We start from the raw sequence: 14,111 nt of genomic DNA, 5'->3' as shown, positions 1-14,111 counted from the left end.
AATTGGGGCAAGTATATATGTAAATATAAGGGGGAATTAAGCATATGACATATTAAAATGTATGGACTCGAATATGTATAAAAATAAAAGTATATGACCTAAGTGTGTGTGTGTGAAATATATAAGTAAATGAGATAGAGAGTGAGAGAGGGCGAGGGAGAGACATCTTGTTAGGCATGGCTGAGAGGAAGCTTGGAGCCATTGGTGCAGCTAGGTAGAAAAACGGCAAGCATGCGAGAAGAGTCATCTAGTGAGAAGCAACAAGTCGGAGCTGCATAGCTTCGAAACCACTTGAACCAAGCAAATAGTTAAATCTGGAATTAGAAGGTGAAAGATCCCAAACAACCAACTGTGAAGGGGATTTAACTGGCAAGAGGGTTTGTCCATACACTAATGCAAAACTACGAAAGGAAAGTATCAAAGTCATGAGTGAAGGCAATAAGTGAAGATGCGATTCACATAATTGTGCAGGAGATTTGCCAGGAAATGAATTGGGAAAGTAAGGAGTAACCAAGAAAGGAGATTCTATGGAGCGACTACTTGCTTGCATGCAAGGAACAAGGTTGTGTAGATCACTGAGCTAGGAATAAGTCTGGGTGGTAGAGCATAATAGCCAGAGAGCACCGCTAGACCAACAGAGAGGGAGACATCGAGAGAGAAGACCACAACAAAAGTGGGTAAGTACAGGATGGGAGGGAGCACATGAGAGAGGGTCGAAACCATGAAAGCAAGGCAACGAAGGTAAGGGAGTGAAAGGAGGCTAACAAGGCAAACTCATAGAAGCAAAGAAGTGAGCTTAAAAAATTTGTGCGGCTTTATTTAAGGTCTCGTGTGAGTGTAGCAATAGGAACGCCTAAGGGACATTAAGCAAGAAAGAGTGGTGGGAGTGGAATTCATTGTGGGTAATGGTAGGGTTGGGAAAATTAGAAAATTAACATTCTAAGAGAAGGGAGGGAGGGCAGTTTGTATAAGACAGTGTGTACGTATAATCCAACAAAGAAGTGTGTGTGTAAGGCAAGAGAGGGAAGGATGGGGTCATATAACTATGTGTGTGTGTGTGCGTGTGTGCATGTGTGTGTGTGTGTGTGTGTGTGTGTGTGTGTGTGTACTACTGCTACTTATAGAAACAGAAAAGCACAATACTTTAAACAACCTAAGTGGGTAATTTCTTTATAACTAAACATTGAGATCAAGGTGTTTGGGGGGGAAAGAGAATTTTGTATAACTTAATAGTGTAAGTATCATTACAAAATCATGATCAAAGGGTGGGGAAAATTGAAGAACTCATTGTCAATATCAAACAAAGGGGGGAAGAAGGGGGCAGGGGGGAGGGGAGAAGAGTGTCGGTAAGTTGGTCAAGATAGGGATTGGTTGGTGAGTGGTTTGAGGGGGATTAGTTCAGGGGGGCTAGGTAGGGAGGATTAGTTAAGGAGTACAAGTAAAAAAAGGGATAGAGGATTAGTTTAAAAAGATTTAGAGGATTAGTTTAAAAGAATTAGTTAGGTGGGGAGAAAAGGGGGGTTTGTAATTTAGATTAGATAGTACAACTAAGAGTCCAATGTGAATGTTTGTGCTTGTGTGCGTTTGTGCATGTGCACGTGTATGAGTGCATGTGGGTGTATGTGTAAACCATAAAGATGGGGGTGTTTATTAATATCCAAAGGGGGGGAAGTAACTACCTAGTGTTAGACATTAATTGAGAGAAAGTGCATTACATATTATAAATAATCTAAGGGGAAATTTTTGTGTGACTATAGACAATAATCAAGTTGGGAAATATTATTGAAACTCTAGGGGTCATATGATAGACATGTGTGTGTGTGTGTGTGTGTGCACGTGCACATGTGCATGTGCATGGCGGTTTAGTAAGCCTTTTAATTGTTGATATATCTGAGAAAGCAATCATAAGTATATGGTGGATCCTTGGCCTTTCCCAAATGTCCACATAATGTGGGTTCCTTTTCTCAATGCTCCTACAGATTCTCAAGAAGAGCCTATGTCTCCAAGAGAAGGTTCTCCTAGGATCCAACGAGTCCCACTTTGGTCTTCACTATGCAAAAACTCCACTATGTAAAAACTTGTCGATATATCTGAGAGAACAATCATAAGTAGATGGTGGATCCTTGGCCTTTCCCAAATGTCCACATAATGTGGGTTCCTTTTCTCGGTGCTCCTACATATTGTCAAGAAGAGCCTATGTCTCCAAGAGAAGGTTCTCTTGGGTTCCAACGAGTCCCACTTTAGTCTTCACTATGCAAAAACTCCACTACGTAATGTGAAATCTCTAAGGTTGATCTCTTTGGGATGTTCACCCACAAATTGTCTTTCAATGGAAAATTGGCTCCTATACTATTTTGTCATATGCAATTCCATTATTAATTTCATTTCATTCCTTGAAATTGCCACCTCCACCTTCCCATCCATGGTATAAAGAGGTTGCGATATTCATTCATCTTCCATCTCCTGCTTTTTATGTTAATTATTGCCTCCATCTTCCCAACTTTGTGCTTGTGTTATCGCCATCCATCGACCTCTTTTGCCTTGCCCCCATTGTCACCTTGTCCTAAGCTACACACGAAGAAAGACATAGGAGGAGGGTAGCCGGGCCATTATGGCAATATCATGGAATATCTTTCTCGCGATGTGTCTCGGGGGGTGCTTGTTGTTGCTGGTAATTATACACTATTGTTGTTTCTAATTAATGCTATCGTGTTGAGGCTAAGTACCCGACCAATGTCGTTGTGCTCTAATTTTGTGTGTGTGTGTGTGTGTGTGTTGCTTATTCATACAAGTGCTTGCATGCATTCATTCAGGAAAGTGTCTGCTCGCTTGAGGATGAATACAAGCAGCAAATCCCACCTTGGCTTGTAGTCTCGGAGTCGCCATTGGATAGCGAGCAGACACAGAAATGGGTCAATCAGTTAGCCAATTCAAGCTCTCTCACCCATTCCTCACAAACATTTTGCAGTGAAGCTAAACTTCTATGTCAATCGGAGCTCCCGGCAAGGGGGCAGCTCGATCTCTGTAATTGTTGTTGCTTTCTTTGTTGTTTGGACGAAAATGCACCTAACGTTGTTCACCTTTTCTTCCTCTCTCATCAACTCTCTACAGGATCCACCATATCCCTTCCAGACCTTCGAAATCCTATCCCCTCTCGTTCCTTCCTCCCTAACCCCATCGCCCAGGTGTTTCTCCCCCTCTCACCATCCCAGCTCTCGCGCCTCCTCCTCGACTTTGACATCTCCGCCAACTCAACCATGGCTGAAGCCATGAACGCCTCCCTCGAGCACTGCGCTCTTCATTCCTCCAGTCCTTCTTCCAAAATCTTCTGCCCAGCCTCCCTTGAATCCATGTTGCAGTTCATTACTACCAAGCTTCGCACTCGCTCCTTTACGCTTCTCACCTCGGACGTTGCACCGCATTCCGTGGCGAGAATTCTCTCCATCAAGGATCTCAACAATGGAAGCAATGCAAATGTAATTTGCCAAAAGTTGATGTTCCCATTCGAGCTGCATTCGTGCCGCTACCTTTTTCCGACTAAAGTATACGATGTGGAGGTGATGGTTGTGCCCTCGAATGAGAAGCACACGGATATTGTACATGCCATGGTGGCTTGCCATTTGGATACAAGTGCTTGGCCAAAGGATCACCTTGTGTTGAAGGCATTGGGTGTGATGCCAGGACATACTCCTGTGTGTCATTGGATCCTGAATGGTAGTCTTGTGGGGGTCCCCTCCGCTTGATATATATAAAGATGAATCGTAGCATTGTAATACCCACATAGTTGGTGTAAGATTAAGTACTAAGATACAATAAGCCATGCCTCTTGCATGCATGCTACAACCACATAATAACCACTTCTTGGTGGACATTGTACATGAACGTAGTCTCAATGCAATAATATGCACGCTTGTGTCTTCTCTGTCTCAAACTCCTCCTTCATTCTTACATATGCGCATATTCCTTTTCTTCTTATCTCTATTTCATTACCACATGGTATCAGATAATTTGTTTTATTGGCAATGATATTGATTATTTCTATTGACCCGCTAATGGCTATCAATAGATATAAATTAGATTTTGCTTTGAGACGTGTTGCTTTGTAATTTTTAACCAAGTGGGATATTATAAAGAACAGATTGGCTCAAAATGAGCAATATAGGTGATTTTCTTTTGTACGATTGTTGAATGGAGCGAGACGAGTGATAAGGTGTGAAAGTTCAACGATTATTAGCACTGGATCGGTCGAGAGGAGAAGGATATGTGTGAATTTTCAAGAATTTCTCTATTTTTGGAAAATTCAGAAACCAAAGATTTCTTTGACTCCGTTTAGTGTGCAAAGTGCCTTCTTTATTTATTATTATTAGCACTCGCTCTCCTAGAGGAAGTGCTTAAGGATTTTGGGCCAAGTTTTGTGATTATTAAAAAATTTGGGGAATTTTTGAAATTCCCTAGCTCTACGTGTGGATGGGGGGGGTCATGCTAATTTTAAAACTCGATGCATAAAAAAATATTCCGTCGTTTCGTGTTCCTCTTGACATAAATCATAAATTTGATCGTGAACTTGGACTTTGAATCGTCTCTGCCATCGCCATAGCCTTCCCCACCCCCTTTTCTCTGTGGGCAATGAATTAGAGCATCCACACAAATCAATTTCTCTCTCTCTCTCTCTCTCTTTCTCTTTGTCTCTCTCGTGATCAGGCGGGCTTGGTCGTTATGCTGCGCTGCCTTTTAGGTTCGGGTATAGCGAAGCGCATTACTTGTTCTGGTCCTAGCCTGATTTGAATATACCTCGAACAAAGGTTTTTCATGAACAATCGTTTCAGTCTCGCCGTGTTCGTTCCTCCTCGCCCGAAGCTTGGCCAGCTGTAAGATCGATGAGATAAGCTCGATCTCGATCTCTCTCTCTCTCTCTCTCTCTCTCTCTCACAGTCCTCTACTAAGTAGGACCCTTTTCCAGTTAACTCCTCTCCCTCGCTTCATCTCGAGACTCCGAGTATCCTTGCGGGGTGTCCTGGCTGTAAGAAGTTCTTGATGCGCAGTTGGGCAGTGATGGCCTTGCTATTATTGATTCTGAGCAAGAACTTCGGTCTGACCCAGTCTATTTAGCCTACTATTATACGCACGTCAACTTAAATCCAAGATTGCCTCCACCCTTATTATCTCGGGAGAATTATTGTCTTGCTCAGCCCCGTGCTTTGGGGACAAAAGAAAACTTCGATCATTTGGTGACAGCAATAGCAGGTCTTTGTTTTCTTCACAGCCTGTCCTCCCAACTCACAATGAAGAGACCGAGTCGTCTGAGGATGAGAAATCCCCTATGGGAAGTTTACTTAGACATGTCTCAGATAATTGGGCAGAACGGGGAGCTGATGGGTTCTTGGGCCTCTCAAGTGGTGGTATGGGTGGTCGGCCAAAAAGCTTGGTAGACCTTATTCAGGTATTCCCTCTGTAAACTGGAAAGCTTATCAGAAGATAGTCATTGACTGGTTACATTGTCTCATCGAAGTTCCTCCAGTTTTTGGAGTTATTTTAAAGTTCGAAATTTGATTGTTGGGTTTGTTTGACGTATTATTGCCACTTTATTGAGTGTATGACCCTGTAGAGCTAGTTTCTCTTTTAATCATACATGCTACTTCATAATTCTTTGTTAAGGCATCTCGTATGTGCCGAATTTGCTCCGAGTCAGAGCTTCTCTCTTGCTGAACACCTTATCCCAGTTTGCCACCAGGGCTCTTCCACGTTGCTACGATGCTGAAAGTGCTTCGCTAGCGCTCCACCTTCGCTGCCCTGTCCACCCTTCTGGCTTTCCTATTGATTGCTCTCCCGCATGCCTAACTCCTAGCCGTTCTACTCTTCATCCACCTAGCCTAGTGCTGCTCCAGCCTATCTTCTTGCTGCTCTACATCCGTTCTGGGCGATCTTGTTGCTCCTTTCATCTGCCAGGCTGAGGGGATAAAGGAGAAGGCTGAAGCTGTTCATGTGGCTATCTTCACCTGGAACTTTCCAGGGACTGCCAGTGGTTGCTTTCTTGGATTAGTCTCAGTCATATGATCATGTAATTAAATGCAAGCAAAACTTTTGAAAGCCATTCTCTTTTTGACTCAGCGAAAATAATAAGAAAGTTGGTTCTATTACAAGAGCAAGAAGTGAATTGTAAGGCTTTTGTTCAGGTAGTGTACCTGAGTACAATGTTGCAAAGTATACAAACGGATGAGAAGTGAAGGGTGGAGATGTGTAAGTATAAAAAACAAGTAAGATGGGATTTTAAATATGCGTCCACCTTGAACCGTATTCACCAAACTGATGTTGAGTCAGACTCCGAAGGCTCTTGCCCTTAGCTGCTAGCAATGGCTGATATGATTTACTAAGTAGCTATACTCATTGAGTATGATTAAGCAATTGATTGACTTTCAACCCACTTTGATAAATCATAAGGACACATTTGGGCTGACTCTGAATATTACTGCTCCTTGTAGCTCTTCTTTGTTGCTGATTTTGTGTTGTATGTAATGAAGGTCATTTTGAAGTTACGCTAGTTTGCAAAGGGATGGCCTTTGATTGGCTTTTGCATTCTTGGTTTAGATTTCATAGATGATTTTGGTCTTTGGGTAACATTAAAAATGTATTTGACCTTCCTTTTTCATAATTTAGTCTTCTCTTTAGTATCAGGGTTCTCGGATCTATTGCTTGGGCTTACTATACGTCTGCTGTGTGGGCTCAGATGTGGATACTGGTTCCCTTTTTCGCTTCTTTTCTTTGTGATTTCCTTTTTTGTCTTTCATTTGTATCTTTGGGTACATGGAGACGGCAACTTGGGTATGTAAGCATTGCTTCGCTGCTAGGTAGTTTTGGTTTGTTTTTATTGCTGGTTCCCCCCATTTGGCCACTTGGTAGTTTAGTCATCTAGGAGAAGCTTGTAGGCTCTCCCTTTAGAGGTTCTTACTTGTAGTGTTATTGGTCGTGTGGGCCAACTTGGCCTTTTGCATATGTACTCCATATTCTTTACTCCCCCCCACCTAAACCGCCCAAAACCTGTTTTCTTCCTTCTCCTTTGCCAATGGGCCCCAGTCATTCTAGACATAGTTGATAACGAAAAGAATGTACCTTTTTACTTTCTCTGTGTAAAAGAAACATGGGCTATGGTATTTGGAGGTTAATCAATAAGCTATTGTTGAGATAATTTGTTCTTATGATGCTTTCCCCTGTCACCGTAATTGTCAAAATCTCTAGTCTGTAGACTACGTTGGGTTCACTTTGCCCATTCAGTTGGTTTTAAAAACATATTTCAGAATATCATTATTATTATCAACTTTGGGGTCTTAGATGTGTAGTTTCTTCTTTTTCCTTTGAACTTGTCTATGTAGTTTGGGATTGAAATGATTTGCAAGGTTGCCATGGTAGTAGTAATTGTGCCTCTTCAAGGGCTTTTAAGTTTATTGAGAAATTTAGGGTCATTTCAAGTTCCATTGCACTGGAGACTGTCAGTACGTTCCCTTATCAGATATTTTGTTCTGAAACTTTTGTTTACATATATTGCTTATAGGAGGATCTCCCAAGAACACCGTCTCCTGTTTACAACCTTTCACGATCTTTGAGCTGTGCAGCTAATGAAGATAATATTGATGGAGCCTCTGTACTAGATTTACAGCTAGCTCATTTGCGTGATTCTGCTATATCCGCTGCAGCTGTTGGCAAAACTAAGTGCTTCTTTATTAGGCACACATGCAGCAACACCTAGTGGTATACCAGCCTCATGCTCAACAACACCAAATCCTTTTGCAGCTCACATTATTGGGAGCAGTCCTACAGTAGCACCTTCTGGGCCCTCTGGGTTAGTTGCAAGGATCCCTACACCAGACCCTTCAAGTATGCGTGAAGCATTTGTGGATGACCTCGCCGGATTGAACATTGGTTCAAACACTGGAAATAGCTTATCAAGAACTGGCTCACTGGCTGCCAGCTCTAGTGCAGCTGGAGTTGCTGAGTTGGTAGCTGCTTTGCAGGGTTTAAAGCCTCTCCAACAATGAAGGTACTGGCTCTGAACAGCAGGAGCAGCTGAACCTTTCAGCACAGCAGCAGCAGTTGTGGTCACAACAGCAGCATAATCAATGCTTGCAGAGCTCTCAAGCTCAATCACTAACAAAGCATGGGGAAAATACACTCTACCAAACTCTCACTCCCAAAATGCAAGCGTGCAGACTGGGGCTGCAAGTAATATGTATGCTACTGTAGCCATGTCATACATTGTAACTCGAAACCATTACCAAAATTTGCAGGCAGCTAACATGTATGTCTCTCGATATGGGCTAGGGGGGTATGCCCTGAACCCCGCCCTCATACCAGGAATGATGGCAAACTATCCTTCTCCAGTACCCTATGATGCACTCCTACTGCAGCTGTAGCGGCTGGGATGGGTGCACGAGGACCTATATTAGGGTCCTCGAGTGGGCTAGGTTTTGACATGCAGCAATTGTATAAATATACAGGCCAAGCAGGGACCTCCCTGCAATCTCATTTACCAGGATCTTTGTATTATCATTATTTGCAGCAGCGTTTTGCTGAGGATGCAGGTGATGCTGTAAATTTAAGTGACCCCTCTTTGTTTTGAGGGTATGTACCTTGCAGTCACATCGATCCTCTGGAATTGCAAAAAGACGAGCTAAGATTAATGCTTGGGTACCATGCCGAACATAAGGGTCAAGGAGCGGCTCCCTTGGTGTTCCTATGGGTAGCAAAAGTGGTTCCATTAGCCCAGATTACTATGGCAGTCCTTCTGGAGTTGGGTTCATCATGCTGTACTCTAGCTCTCCAATTTCAAGTCCTCTGCTGCCTGGTTCACCAGTAGTTCCTAGAGCCCTTTCAATGAGATAGGCAGAGCGAAACTATCGGCTTTCTTCGGGGGTTGGTAGGACCACTTCTGCAAGGATCCTCTCTATTGGAAGAATTGAAGAACAACAAAACTCGAAGGTTTGAACTTGCAGATATTACTGGCTTCTGATCACAATCAGATCATCTACGTACAAAAGTGCAATAGTAATTTCTTCCCCTTGAACTTTGTAGTAGAGAGTATGATCTCCATTGGACTTCATGTATCCCAAATCTATCAAATACTTGTCGATTATGCTATACCAACTTCTCGGTGCTTGCTTTAAGCTGTAGAGACTCTTCTTGAGATGGTAAACTGGATTCTCCTTTCTTGGTTCAACATAACCTGCTAGTTGTTGCATGTAGACTTTCTCATCTAGGTAACCATTGAGAAATGCATTCTTGACATTGAGCTGATACACATTCCATCTACTAATTGTCGCTAGTGATATCAAGAACCGCATGGAATACTGGAGCATAAGTCTCATCATAATCCTGACCATATTGCTGTGCAAATCCTTTGTGGCTTTGTTACTTTTAATGCTTCCATCTAGATTGTACTTCACTTTGTATACCCATTTGTTTGCTATGGCCTTCTTTACTAGTGGAAGGTCGCATAATTCTCAAGTATTATTCTTGTACAAAGCATCAATTTCTTCATTCATAGCAGTTTGCCAATCTGACTTGTCAACTGCATCTTCAAAGTACAATGGCTCTTCTGTAGCCATGATGATAGTCATAAGAGCATAGTTGGTGGTTTCAATCTGAATTGCTTTGCCTCCCTAAGTATATGTCAATCTGGCTCAAGGTCTGCTTTCCCTAGTAGACCATCTGAGTTGCTGTGGCTCTGCTTGGGGTGCTTCTGGCAATTCATGCTTTTCATCAATCTTTTTTGTAGATGACTGAGTAATTAGTGTGTCTATCTCCTGTGTATTTGAGGTCTTCCATTCTGATTCCTCATCAAAGATTACATCTCTAGAGATAATGACCTTGTGGTTGATGGGATCATACAACTTGTATGCTTTGTTGTCTTCACTGTAGCCAACCATGATGCATTTACATGACTTTGCATCCAATTTCTTGTGATGGTCGTCATATATGTGGGCATATGCGATGCAACCAAATATGCGGAGATGCCCAATGCATAGATTGTGTCCAGTGAATGCTTCATAAGGTGTCATACCCTGAATCAGTTTAGTAGGAAGCCGATTAAGCAAGTAGTTCAAAGTGGCTATTGCTTCTACCCAATACTGATTCAGAAGATGCTTCTCACTAAGCATTTCTCTAGCACTATTTGCTAAAGTACCATTCTTCCTTTCAGCGCTTGCATTCTGCTGAGGAGTATCTACACAAGTAAATTATCTTCGACTGCTGTGACTTCTGCAAAAGTTCATGAATGCTGAAGACATGTATTCACCTCCTTTGTCTGATCTCATGACTTTGATATTTTTGTTGAAGACATGTATTCACCTCCTCTGTCTGATCTCATGACTTTGATGTTTTTGTTGAAGACATGTATTCACCTCCTCTGTCTGATCTGATGATCTGCTTGGTCGACTTGATAATTGAAATCCTCTTTTGAATTGGAATCAGTGTCTAGGTACACTCTAGGTACACTGTATCAGTCTTCTGCATTTCCTCACTTGCAAGGACCATATTCCCATGTTCATTTGCATAATGGCTATGACTAGAATGTTCACCACGATGATTTCCTCGTCTGTAGAAATTCCCTTGATTGCTGCTAGATTGATCGCCTTAGTCATACTGCTTCTTGCGGCAATCTCTTTCATAGTGTCCAAACTTATGACAATAGTTGCACTGAATGTTTGACACGATGGTGGATGCATTCCCTCGTCCTTGGAATCTTCCTTGGTTGGAATGATTTTCTCTTTGCTGATTCCGATGTTGCTGAGGATGATGCTGATGCTGATTCTGACTTTGATGCTCATTTTGTTGGCGATGATGACCACTTCGCTAGAATGATCTACCTCTGCCTCTACCTCTGCTTCTATCTGAAGCTGTGAATGCTTGAGAACACTCTAAACTCTGCTCACTGAACTGATGAACGTTAGGTTTTAGGTAATGTGATGATGTGAAACCGACTGACTCCGAGTAGAAACTAGTCGGGAATTTTGGGCATGGCTTATATTGGCAACTTGGAAAAATTCAATTAGTCTTCACTATGGCGATCTATTCTACTCTGATACAAGGAGAGATCTGTTTGGTTGATGAATAATTCCAGCCTTTAAGTTTCAAAAGCGAACCTTGGTGGCACGTCATCCTGAGCTCTAGCCATTACTCTCACGAAGTCAAACATGAAGGCAAGATTTCGTGCCACTAGGATATGGCCCTTCAATAGAGAAGCTTTATGTTTTTATCACATGCCATGTAGCAGCATTCAAGTTACTGTTATAGAGACCAACTTGCCATTATAGACAGCTTCAGAAGAATAATTAGGACCCGAGGAACACCAAGTATTGTTCGAGAAGGATATCAGTCTTAATCCAAACACAACAGGGACATGAGACTTTGAGGGACACCAAGCATTGAGGAGTGACAAAAGTCAGGTCCATGCATACCAGGGATTGGAGACTTGGAGGAGCGGCAGTGGCAGTTGTCAGCTGCATGGGCACAGCAATACCCCCCCGAGAGGGTGAGACATTGAATACATGGGTGGTGATCTTCTAAAAATCCCTCTGTGAGAATGTGACCATTGCAAGGGTGCATATGTGGATTACAGTCATTCACTTATTCTGACATCAAATCAATATATCAATACGATGCAAGCCAAGATTGCCAAGAAAGAGGAGGTGGAGAGAATGAAAGAGTTAAAGAGGAGGCAAAAAGAGTTGAAAGAGGATGGAATTAGAGCAAACAAGGTTGGCCAAGGAAAGGATAAGGACTGAGGAGCGGCAAACCAAGGCAAGCAAAAAAGCATGGGAGATTTAGCAAGCCCAGTTCCTCTACACATTGAGAGACCTATCCCTCTACATGTGCCACACTGCACAGCAACTCTGGCTGGTGCCCATCGGCTTCAAGCTATGAGTCTGAAGAGGCCACATAATCAACTCACCATGTATGCTCCCCCCACCTTTGAAAATGGATGGTTTGCCTTTTTGAATGCCCATCTAAAGATTATCGCAAATGCAATTCTTAAGCTAATTTTACAAGGTATTTGAGTCTCCATCTCTATTTGAATTTGTGCGGTGAATTGCAGCATTGCAATTTCCAATCATGTTGCCCAGATCTCAGTGAATTGCCACTTTTAAGCTTCCATAGCTTCAGTTGGAAATTCTAAATTTTGGTCACAGACATAATGTTCATACCTTTTATTCCCTCCTCATATTTGAAGAACAGATAAGAGTATTTGTAGCTCCCAACAGAGAAGCAACCCCCATGTTAAGGATGCAATAACTTTTTGTAATCAGAGCCATCTGTATGTTACAAAAACTGCTGGGCAAGTTCAGTAATGTAAAGACATCTATGCTGTTTTCTCAAACACTAGATCACTTGTTTCTATAAACGTCAGTTTGTGCCGTTTCTAATTTTGCCATTTGCCTTGCAGGCTTTACTGAATAGCATTCATGTTTCCAGACAAGGTAAGCACTAAACATTTCTATGCAATGAAGTTAATATCTGACGGAACTACAATGAGGGCGACTAGTCTTACCTGCTCCGTTTCACAGGCAAGGCAGAAACAGGTGGTTGATAATGGCTGCACATACTCTGCACGGCAGTCCCTAACTCCATCAAACAGTTCCTGCTGTAGCCCTTCCATTTTGTCTCCCTCTTTGGGCAATTCAGCAGGTCCGACCGAATGACTGATTCACAAGTTGGCCAAGATTTGAAGCGAGACCTATCACAATTGGCTAATATTCCGTTACTAACGCAAGATTCCACAAGGCAGTGTCCATAGATTCTGACGAACAACGTCTGCAGTGTGCACGCTTGTAAGGGATGTTTTCGAAGCCGTGGAATCTTACGAAGGTGTAGGCAACATAGGCGTTGGTGCCCAGCATGTCCTAGAGGCAAATTCACAAAGACACCGCCCATAATCACACAACCGACCAAGGAAGAAGTAAAGGAGATCATCATTCACGACGTTAAACCTCCGATGGAAAGGGTGGAACTTATAAATGGGGGCGGGATCAATCGGAGACTACAACACAAAAATAAAAGAAAATAATAAATCACTATCTACCTGTAACTCTAATATCTGAGAACGCAGAGAGGAAGGCAACAAGAAGACAGACAGCTTGTTGCCAACAACGTTTAGACCAAGCGGCTAAAACCTGCGAGGTGTGTATGTGCCGGTCTTGAGTTCAAGCCCCAACGGAAACTCAGGATTCTATCTTGGTCACCCCGTATGGGTGCGTTGTTGGCACTTTCAATTTCAGTACAAAGCAAAAAAATAAAAGTAAATAAACAAGAGTGCATGTATGCACAAAAGCACTGGCTTCTGCTTATGAGGCTTTATCAATTCAGGTTCTATCGACAAGAAATTTAAGGACAATTTATGCATCCATGTAGTTCAAAAAATGCAAGGTTACTTCAAAACAAATAGCCTCTACTTAACCATGAGAGACCCACTTATTATCACTGATAGCTCTCTATATTTCAAAGTTCCTTTTTTTATCATGGATCACATAGCTACAATCTTAAACTAAAACTTGGATCCTACCGTTTAATAAAAATATCATAAAGAGAAAAAAAAAGAACGAAAAAAAATATAAACATGAGACACGACACAGGGTCTATCAAGATCCGATACTCCCTGCAAATGTCAAGGGTATTTCTTTAATATTGCCTTGGTGATGTGAAAAGATTTGTACCTTTTGGAAATTGAAGCCCTGAATAATACTATGCTCACAAGAGCTCATAACTCATCCTTGGTTGCAACCTAAATAATATTGTGTCATGGACTACAACCGTATGAAATATCATCCTTTGATCTTGCAACCATTGATTTCGAAACTTATTTGCATCGAGAACATGCATCAAAGGAGATAAATGTTGATAATGCAAGACAACGTCAATTGAGTGTTGGTTTTCAACACTAGGTGTGAGATCTAGGTCTAGTTACTACAAGAATTACAACGTTATCATCAAATTAATTGAGTTGTTGTTTCAACAATTGGCTCAAAGCAATAAGGGTGTATAGAGCTGTCACCATACAAGATCCATATTGGGATCGATACGTTTTTACTACCATATTGCATACATATCTTTCTAGTTGCAGATGA

The 14,111-nt window shown here is 42.0% G+C and overlaps 1 pseudogene across 1 annotated transcript; it reads left to right on the top strand.

The window, feature by feature from the left end:
• The first annotated feature begins 3,257 nt into the window (after positions 1 to 3,257).
• On the top strand, positions 3,258 to 9,001 carry LOC147882545 (pumilio homolog 2-like; annotated as a pseudogene). Its single transcript, XR_015543860.1, has 3 exons — positions 3,258 to 3,669; positions 5,029 to 5,440; positions 7,547 to 9,001. The product of XR_015543860.1 is annotated as a pumilio homolog 2-like (transcript).
• The last annotated feature ends 5,110 nt before the right edge of the window (positions 9,002 to 14,111 follow it).

The sequence above is a fragment of the Dipteris shenzhenensis genome, chromosome 29 (genome assembly GCF_047967505.1).
Source record: "Dipteris shenzhenensis isolate YYH24624 ecotype China chromosome 29, Dip_SZ_1.0, whole genome shotgun sequence".
Classification (NCBI taxonomy): Eukaryota; Viridiplantae; Streptophyta; class Polypodiopsida; order Gleicheniales; family Dipteridaceae; genus Dipteris; species Dipteris shenzhenensis.
The sequence above is the reverse complement of the archived record's forward strand: the minus strand, read 5'-3'. Positions and strand labels throughout refer to the sequence as shown.